Consider the following 10,456-nt stretch of genomic DNA (forward strand, 5'->3'; position numbering starts at 1 on the left):
GGCAAGGCTACTTCTTCTACTTCAGTGGTTTTCAACCAGTGGTCCTGGGACCACCAGTGGTCTTTGAGGAGGTTCCAGGAGGTCCCCAGCTAAATGGAGAGTTGGTAACCAAATGGACCCTTGTAGATCTTGAACTCTTGACGGTGTAAAATTTTACGCTCTCAAGAGTACTTTTTTTTTATAAACATCTGCAATTAGTAATTAGTTAATTTACAAGAAGTCTACATAATTAGAGAATGTAGAAGAATTGTTATTTTGATCAACGTTTGCCTGTTATCTCTCCTATGGTACCACATCAATACAGCATGGAATTCCGGACAAAATCTTATCCAACGACAACAAACTGTTCTAAGTTTTGGGTCTGAGAGGCTAAACCTCATGCTGGTCCGTGGCTCAAATGCCGAATAAATAATGTACCTTGATATGAAAAGGGTTGAAAACCACTACTGTTCTACTTGGTTAGTCATGTTGACACATATACAATCAAAGGTATAACCTTACATAATACTTCTACTGGAACCTGATCTGTGATGTGAAACATCTGGATCTTGTAGTTTGAACAAGTGGAATTTCCGTTTTTGTTGATCAGCTGTGTCAACATGTTCCGTTGGAAGTGACGCCGGGACACGAACCCAGTGCCACATGAATTTATAATATGAAGCAATACGACAATGAAGTAGCTAGTGTAGTAGCAGGGACGTGCAGAGAGTGTTAGAGGGGCAGGGGCTGAAATCCCATAAGAGGGCACTTTTGGACAAAATGTGCGAAAATAGCAGATCTACAAGCTCACAACGCGTCGCACTGCGACGCGTTGAGAGCTTGTAGATCAGCTATTTTCGGGGCACAACCCAGCACTCTTTAGCTAGTGGAGATGCGGGTGTAACGATCATGGATTTCTAAACAAATTTGTTCAATGCAAAAATACTGTGTTCAATTTCAGGAGACTTCGGGAAAAAAGCAATTCTCCTGAATGCTGCCTTCCGGTATGGCATGGAAGGAAAGGAGTGGTATTTGCATTTCTTTCACCATGTAGTAGAGATGGTTCATCTCAAGGGATTGTTCCTAATAAAGAAATTTCAGACAGTAAACGCTACATTCGTGATCTGGAGAGGGCAATAATTGTTTTACAGACGGGTAAAAGGGCAGGGGCTGAAGCCCCCTTTGATGTCTATGTGTGCACGAGTGCACGTCCCTGTGTAGCATGTTCTGTTGACATATAATGTGTTAAAATCGAGGTTTCACTCAATATTCTTCCAACCGTATCGAGTATCATTTACAGTTGGCAGTGACCACTCACTCGTGTTGTTGTTGTCTTCTACCAGTAGAGTAATGCAGATTTAAATGTGTAAAATCTACTTATATTTATCACTAATGTGCTTCCATCAGCTCCATGTGATAAGTTAAGTGTAGTTCCCCAACAACGCTGCAGTGTGTAAAGGCATTTATTCTGTATGCGTTAAAAAGGATAATCCATGTTTGTTTTATTTCTCTCGTGCGATATTGCAACGGTTCTTTGGCCAAAGATTATTGAATTTGACAAATTCATCCACTGATGTGAAATGCAAATTCTATAGTGTCAGGTTGTGTGTGTGACTGTGTGTGTGTGTGTGTGTGTGTGTGTGTGTGTGTGTGTGTGTGTGTGTGTGTGTGTGTGTGTGTGTGTGTGTGTGTGTGTGTGTGTGTGTGTGTGTGTGTGTGTGTGTGGCCCATGCATCGTTTGTTGGATTTGATTTGAGAGCTAAACACAACGGAGAGCCACTGTGTCAGAGAAATATATTTTGTTTACTGCGAATGGTTATAATGTATATATTGTGCTGCACAAGCAAATAAGGGGTCAGATTGCACCGGTTATCTACTTTATCTTTTAATGTCATGCTGTACATATTGTGTTGCAGTGAGTAGTGACTATAGAACCAGGGAAAATCCTACATTTCCTGATGTTCACCCAATCATCTTTGGATCATTTATGTTTAAGTTATATTGAGATGTTCTGTAGGCTACATCCCTGTATTGTCGTGCAATAACCATAAGAGAGAGGTAAATCTGTACATACTAGTGTTCCTATTGTATTGTGTTGTGTGACCACCAGTGATTTTGTAAATACTGTAGTGTGTATATCTGACCTATCATTGAATTGGTTGGCTTGAACGCCAATGTTTTACAAATAAATTAAGAAAATCAAGGCAGTGGAACCAGCGTTTTTTTTTTACATTTTGCATACTGCAGGATGTGTTTTTCATGTCAGAACAAATGACTTTCATGTAGGGCCATGCAGGGACAACCCTTTTTTGTCCATGGCACCCTGATGTAAAGAGAGTTTTGGTTCAAAATTGAATTATATTGTTTACATTTTGTTTGTAAATACATCAAAGATGCGAATATAATCCATTTCTAATGGATGAAGCCTTGGCCTGGAATCAGGTGGTCTCCACCACAGAGGGGCGCCCCAGGCAGCGCAGCCACCATCGAGGCGCAACCAGCACATATCATAATTGTAAATGAGAAACTAATTGATTGTGATGTTGAAAATTATTAAATTAATAATATAATTAAAATAATAATTAAACTACTCCTCATTTTGGCTGGGAACCCAGCCTATAGATTCTCTCTCTCTCTCTAATTAGCAGGCAACAGTGCAACACTATCTCTCTCTCTCTCTCTCTGTTTCTGGCACAACAGCGCCACTTTTGCCCCTACTGGTACTCTAAACATAGTCACATAGGTTGTCACATAGTCACATAGGTTAGGACGGACATTGCTGTTCCTTGGAGTGGTTGCACCACTCAAAAACAATGTGATTTGGACTTTGCTTTTGTACCAGATGCAAGTAAGCTCAAATTGTGCATAGGGTAAGCTAATTGTTGCAAATTAGACTTATTGCAAAAATGTAATAAGAATCTCAAATGGTGTAATGTACTATATAAAAACAGTACATTTCTTTTTTCAGGTCTAATCTTCCTCTTCAGAAAATGTGCAGTAGCAGATAAGAACCACTAGATGGTAACCAATCACAGCCTATGTGCTCTGTCCTTACTTGTTGTCCCTTCAATTAAACAAAGATATAATATAAGTAGTAGGCCTAATTGTTTTTGGAGACAAGTAAAAATTATTAAAAGTCAGTGCTCAGCTTCAATCACAAATCACACCCCAAGCCAGAAATCTTGGTGTAGTCGGTGGAATCAGACACGAATCTCAACAGCTATAGATCAAGGTCAGACTATGCCATCAGCTTTATATCAAGGATTAAATGACTTACAGTATTATGTCTCATGAGGATTAGGAAAAACATGTATTCATCTTAGACTTGACTACTGTAACGGTGTCTTTAGGAATACACATGTTGACAGTCTCTGTAGTAAACTACAGCAAAGACTTCCTTCGGTGTCTCAGGGTTCATGGTGTTGACCAAAGATTTATGTTAGTGTTCTATCGAGCAGTCTTGGAAAGCCTGGTCAGGTTTGTTGGCATCACAGTTTGGTTCGGTAATCTCTCAATGCAACTGAGGTCTAAATTGTTCAGATTGGTGCAGACTGCAGGGAAGATCATAGGGGTAAAACAACTCCCCTCTCTGCAGTCTATTTATGAGCAGGCTACACTAAAACAAGCTAAAAAAATCGTCAGTGATGTTACCCATGTTTTAAATGGCGAGTTTGTACTTTTGCCCTCTGGGAGAAGATACAAAGAACCAAAGTGGAAGTTCATCAGATTTAAAAAATCGTTTGTACCAGCATCAACTAAGATGTTGAACGAGGCTCTGAAACAGCAGTAACTGTGTGAGGCTAGATTATCCACATCATGTGTGCAATTGTGTAATGTCTTCCTCTGTAATGTATTTTTGTTTGTCATTGATGTTTTATGTGTGGCTGTGGCTGGGGTGAAAGCCCAAGACAAATTTCCCTTGTGGACAATAAAGTTTACCTTGACCTTGACCTTTACAGGCCTCCCTAAAGACCACAAAAAGTTAATCATATTACTCCAGCATCTTTATGGCACCCTGTCTTAGCTGTCAAAGTTATTTCAAAACACTACTCTTTATACTTTATTGGATTAGCATTGAATGGTTTAGGACAAAAATACATTTCTGATCTTCTGCTACATGATGAACCCTTGATACTTCTCCTGTATGAAAAGCCAGGCCCAGAGTGGTGCATGCGATTTTAATTATTTTAACCAGTGCAATATAATGTTTTGCTGGAAGTGTCATGCTTCCAAGGAAGAACTTACAAGACACTTTTACATTTAATTTTACATATAGGCATAGGCAATGACAATGAACCAACATGACAATTCTAAATATACTGTATTATACAGTATATAATATACTCATTACAGACAATTACAGGCTACCGCTTGTTCTGTTCCATAAAAGCTTTTAGCTGGCATGTCAGGTGGATGTGTGGTGGACTCATCAGCTCTAGACCAGTCCCCAGATAGGAAAAAACCCTTCAGAAAATGTCGCTGTAGGCATTCTTGCAGAAAAGTATACTTAATGTGTCGTTTCTATATGATTTTTATGTGCTGAATCCATTTCTGCCATATGCAGAAATTGAGTAATTAGCACAATTAATCACTAAAACGTGAAATTGGCTATAATTCTGATAAATTGTACTTAATTTGTTGTTTCTATATGATTTTGATGTGCTGAATCCATTTCTGCTGTATGCCGAGTGCTACGAGTCACCGAAATTGAGTAATTTGCATTTAGTATTTAGCATTTTTTTGTAACCCAAGTTCAATGTAACCCAAATAAGAATCCACTGTATGCTGGTGAAATAAGGGTCCCAGTATTTTAGAATTCCTCTTCCAACATCATGGTGATGTTTTAGGCAGAACATCCTGGGCAAAGTAATGTATACATTTAGGCCCCTGGTGGTGACCCAAAACACATTGAATTCAGTGGAGTGACATAATTAGCTATTCTATAAATATAATGGTGATTTCTGCTTTGTAGAACTCACCCCCAGAATGAGTTACAGCCACGTAGCTGCACTGTACAGTACACATTACTGTCTGGTGCTCTTGAACCCGGGGATATGAGAACAAAGACGGTGAGTGCATGGTTTCTGGCCGTTTTATAGGAAGCAGAAGTCCCATAAAAATATGCCGTTCCATAGACTAAAATGTATTCTTGGTATTCACAAATATAGTGAATGGAATAGTACTCCTGGTCAGGACGGCACTAGAGCTCTGTGAAGGGGTCAGTTAATGGAGCCATTTCTCACTCTGTGAATGGCAGGAGTCACCAGAACGTCATGGCTCCTGCCTCCTGAGAAGCACAACATCCAGATGTGTGGCTGGAGTCTTCACCAGAGCGCCAGGGCTCTAGTGAGGGTTCCAGTTCTTTGGAACCACAACAGCTGGATGTGTGGCTGGAGTCTCCACCAGAGCACTGTCCACTTTCTCGATGGGACAGCAAGAATCTCCACCATGCAGAGCCCCAGGGCTCTAGCCTGGTTCCCAGCCTGATTCACTGTGTTCCGTCATTTGTTTTGTCAAGCGAAGTGACAAAACAAATCATGGAACGCAGCAAATTACTCTGGAAACCAGGCTCACAGGGCTTTTATAAGATTTATTTATCAAAATTATAGCTATTTCCAGTTTTTAGTGATTAATTATGCTTTACTCAATATTTCTAACAAAACGGTGACAACATTAAGCATTACGTTTTTTTTATCAGAATTAATTATGCTAATTGCTCAAACAAAACTGACTCGTATCACTCGGCAGAAATGGATTCAGCACATCAAAATCATATAGAAACACATTTTTATTAAGGGGTCGCGCTGCTGCCTCCTGCATTATGTGCAAATGTGAAACAGATGGCACGCAGGGCCGTTCAGTGACTTACGACGAGCGCTTCCAAACTCCAACACTTAGAAAAAGAATCACTTGCAGAGGATGTCTTGACAGAAAGTAGCTCATAACATGTCTACGGTGGATTTCTATGACACAAAAGCTCGGCAGATTGAAAGGATAATTCAAGCTTGCCCAACAACTGCAATGTTGGTGAGTTTAACGTTGTTTACAAGCAGATCGCAAACACAAATTGGATGAGTGGGGAGTCAATGGAGGGTATTGCAACTCTAGATTCATCCCATTATAAAAAAAATCTAGAGTTGCAAATTGCGGCTACCTAGATGTGTACCAAGAAAGAGTAAAGTAATCAAGAAGTCCCCAAAGTTATAAAACAAAAAGGCAATGCATTGCTCACCGAAAAAGGAAAAAGTAAGTATCTTCCTCACCCGACCTTCATGTCAAGAGTCCTCAGCTGGTTCCTTTGTTCAAAAGCTCTGAATTGTTTGTTCAGAGCTCAAAGCATCATAAATGTCCGACCAAACTTTCCTTCTTCCCCTTCATAAAGTTCTTCGGTTAATTATTGAATTAATAAGTTCAGATGTTTTGCTTAGTATTGGCTTTAAAAGAGTTTGTTTGCCAAACAACCACCACCAAACACAAACACTCTTCTTACTGCCCAAAATGGAAGCCCTGGTTGCCTCACTTCCTGTATCTTTATAGCTTCCTGGCACCTCACTTCCTGGAACTATTCCTGGAACTATTGCTCACGTTTTTCCCCACAGCTCCCCCTATGATCAAACCTTGTCAACAGAAAATGGATGACCATGCAGGTTTAACTACACAAAACACAATATATTCTCTGTACGTTGGGGTTATATATTCAACAATATTTTAACCAATATATTCCCTTGTTATCCCCCAGTATATTTCATTTTCTTTCAATACTCATACAGGAAGGACAGGAAATACATTACTTCAAACATTTATGTGGCAGTGTCACAACTTGTGACCTCACTAGAGAGAGGGTGGAGGAGCTGGCGAAGGTGCATACAGCGAGGAAGCTGGACGCCATCGTGGCAAATCCCCCACACTCCCTCCACATGGAGAGAGAGGGGCAGCTGAGCAGGCGGGGAAACGATAGACTAATCTAGAGGCCTACTCCGTGTGGAACTGTATGATGATGAGTAGAGTAGCTATGAGTATTTCCGAGACACACCATGGTTGCTTTGCCAGGTCAACTGTCATAACAACTCGCAATTAATAATAACTGTACAATTCTGCTCGGTCACTGACTTTCCTTCTTAGTAAGGCCTCACTCAGACCTTCACAACAGATTGTTGTATAGCTGATGCATGAGACTTGTTTACTGATGCAAGCTCGCAATTCATTTCCAATGGGAGTCACATGGTTTGAAACAACATTTTTGTTGTATGAGGGGGAGGGGGGCAGTCGAAACACAGCCGAAAGCCGTACAACAAAAATGTTGTGTCAAACCATGTGACTTCCATTGGAAATGCATTGGGGCGGCCATGACACTTACCCTTTGTTTACATCTAGCATCCAACAATGTTGTATGCTATAGATGCGAAGGTGTGAGTGAGGCCTCACACTGTATGGTGCAGTTATTATATGTACCCATTGCACTGTTGACACTGACACACAGCTTGGTGGCGAGACATATGGTATGGAGTTATATGGACAACTGCATGTGACTGTGGGTTGTTGTTCTGCAGTGAAGGCTACTATTTTGAGGTATATTGTGCCTGCTTCTTCTAGGGGCGAGATACTGTGATGACACTGCGTGACCTTGTGCTTTGTTTTATTATGCGCAGTGCAGGTTATTTGTATAGGTGTATAGCCTATTACTATATACTGTTATATAGAGCACCGAAGTCTGACGTCACTTTCAGTAGAGGGCGCCTATACACAGGTTCATGTATTTTTTTATTTGCAGTGAAATCTCCATTTTTTTCGATTTTAGGTCGCTTCATATAAGAACTGTGTTTGAAAAATAAACCGACCACCCCGGCCTTTCTGTCAGGGGAGTGGCTGTGCGTCGTTAATGATGTCCATTCATATTTGATACAGCCAGTTTCTGGAGAAAATGGAATTAATGTGGCCGCAAAAGCCTTGAAACTACATATGAAGGCAATGTCGCTGCTAATATACGTCATGCCCAGCTGTCAACACATTGCGTTCCTGAGATTCCTTGTTGACGTAAGCTCAACTGGTGGTGACTCGACTCGTACTAACCACGAAACATTAAATATCAATAAAATAAAAATAAAAATAAACGTAATTAACATTCGGTTTCTGTTGTGCGACAGGCAGATGCAGCCACCCTGCCTACCCGGAAATGTAGTCTCTGGGTTGTTTGAATCGTTTCTAACGCTTATTTTGTTACTCTTTAGGTATATTTGTACAGTTCCACCTTCAGTCGATGCTTCATATCCATATGAGTGAAAAGGCCGGGGTGATCGGTTTATTTTTCAAACACAGTTCTTATATGAGGCGATCTAAAATCCCCCTATGGAGATTACAATGCAAATAAAAAGTACACGAACCTGGGGACTGACGCCCTCTACTGACAGTGACGTCAGGACTTCGGTGCTCTATTGATTGTGCTTTTGTATTGTTGTTTGTATTTCTTCCCTTTGTGTTGCTGTATCAAACAGTATATGTATTACTCTCTATCTGTAACTCTGTACCTTTTTTCCCCCTTGCTTTTCTGCCTTTTGATAGTTATTAAGTGAAGATGGACAGGAAAGAAGGAGAGAGAGAGGGAGACACACAACAAAGGTTGTCGGGAACGGGAATCAAACCCGCAATGTGCTATCAAATCTATCAACATTAGAGCCTAGGTGCCCGGAGCGCTAGGCCAGAGATCCAGGCCATAACTCTGTAACTCTAACTGCTGTGCTTGCTGCCTCTTGGCAATTGAATTTCCTGTGGGATCAATAAAGGTCTGCCTGTCTATCTATTGACCGATTCCGTAACGGGTCTCATGGTCGCAGCCTACGTATTTCCTGTAGGCGGAGACTACAGGAAATACGTAGGCTGTGACCACCTCATACTTTAATGCTTAGTATGAGGTATAACGGTATAAAAATAGCATTGTGTTCCTAAAACAGAAAGATTGGGTATTGGGGTAAGACTGACGTTATGTATCTTTCAGGACCTTTCACTGCTTTGTCTCAACCATTACTCAATGGCTCTGGTCTCAGCCACCGCGGTAGATATTTTGACATTCCGTTTGTTTTTGTTTTTTAATGTTGCCACTACTGTTGGAGCAGCTATAAACTACACAGGTTCATCCCGATGTTCTGGGCATCTTTGTAATGTTAGTGTTAGTAAAAAGCAGGTAAAAGAGTAACGTTTGAGGCAGACTAACATCAGTCACTTTTCCATTCACTGTAGTAGAAGCTTGGTGCGGGGAAACCGCAGATGTGTCGTCTCCGCCTACAGGAAATACGTAGGCTGCGACCATGAGACCCGTTACGGAATCGGTCAATACAGCTGGGATAGTAGGTACAAACATGCATACACTGAGACTATTTGTGCTCTTTAAAGTGTTCAGATTTGCTGTCGCCTCATAGGTAGAAGGACCTGGGTTCGATTCCCGCTGGGGATGCTGTGAGGTCAGTCAGTTACTCTCCCCAGGTTGGCAAAGGGAGTGTAGAGCCCAGGATTACATTAGATAATTGACACTGGGTGAAAAAATGGGTTACAAAATTGTGGGATAAAAAAAATAGCAAAAAACAAACAAAAGAAAATGTTCAGACTAAAATTCCTGTTGTTCTTTTCTCCAGACGTTGTTGTTGCCCTATGCATCATATTATGTCTAAAGAAGAAACCACATGGATCCAGCAATTGGGGCCGTCAGCCAATCCTGATGTTTTATATTCCCAACGCAAACCACAAACCCTGTTACACAACCACAAAGAATACATTCATTGAAACAGGATATGCAGAACTTCTGACCTTCTGCATGCTGGCTGTAGTGTGGACTGTGTGGACACAGGCTATTGTCAAGAAGCATTGCTCTGTGACACCACCAGAGCCCTCAAGAACACTTTCTGTTCATTTGATTTTTCCAATCTCAGTCTCCAATTGTAGTCCACTGTCATGAGTCATGATGGGACACGTACGTATGTCCTTCAATATTCCAGGTCATGAGTCATGATGACACGTATGTCCATGATGACACGTATGTCCTTCAATATTCCAGGTCATGACACATTTCTCCAAATTCACATTTATGCAGACTTTCACATTCAAACCTTCAGATACACGTAATCCCTCTTTACACCATAAATATTTATAAATCTTTACACCATTTACATATCTTTGTTCAGCTTTTCTTTTTACACTATAATACATTTTATATTCAACATATTATTCAACATATAAATATCGATTTACTTAACCTATTTAGACCTGACATCGAAATTTAAAAAAAAGTCTTCTGAAAGAATATATAATATTCAAAGATTTGTGTCGCATTTTCACAATTTTTCAAAAATAGCAGACCTACAAGCTCGTAGCGCGCCACTCGGTGGCGCGCTATGAGCTTGTAGATCTGCTATTTTTCAATAGCTAAAGTATAACATAATGCTTAGTTAAAACACCAAAAGGGGTTCCCGTCCAGAATGGGTTAAAA

The sequence above is a fragment of the Electrona antarctica genome (assembly GCF_951216825.1).
Source record: "Electrona antarctica genome assembly, chromosome: 3".
Lineage (NCBI taxonomy): Eukaryota > Metazoa > Chordata > Actinopteri > Myctophiformes > Myctophidae > Electrona > Electrona antarctica.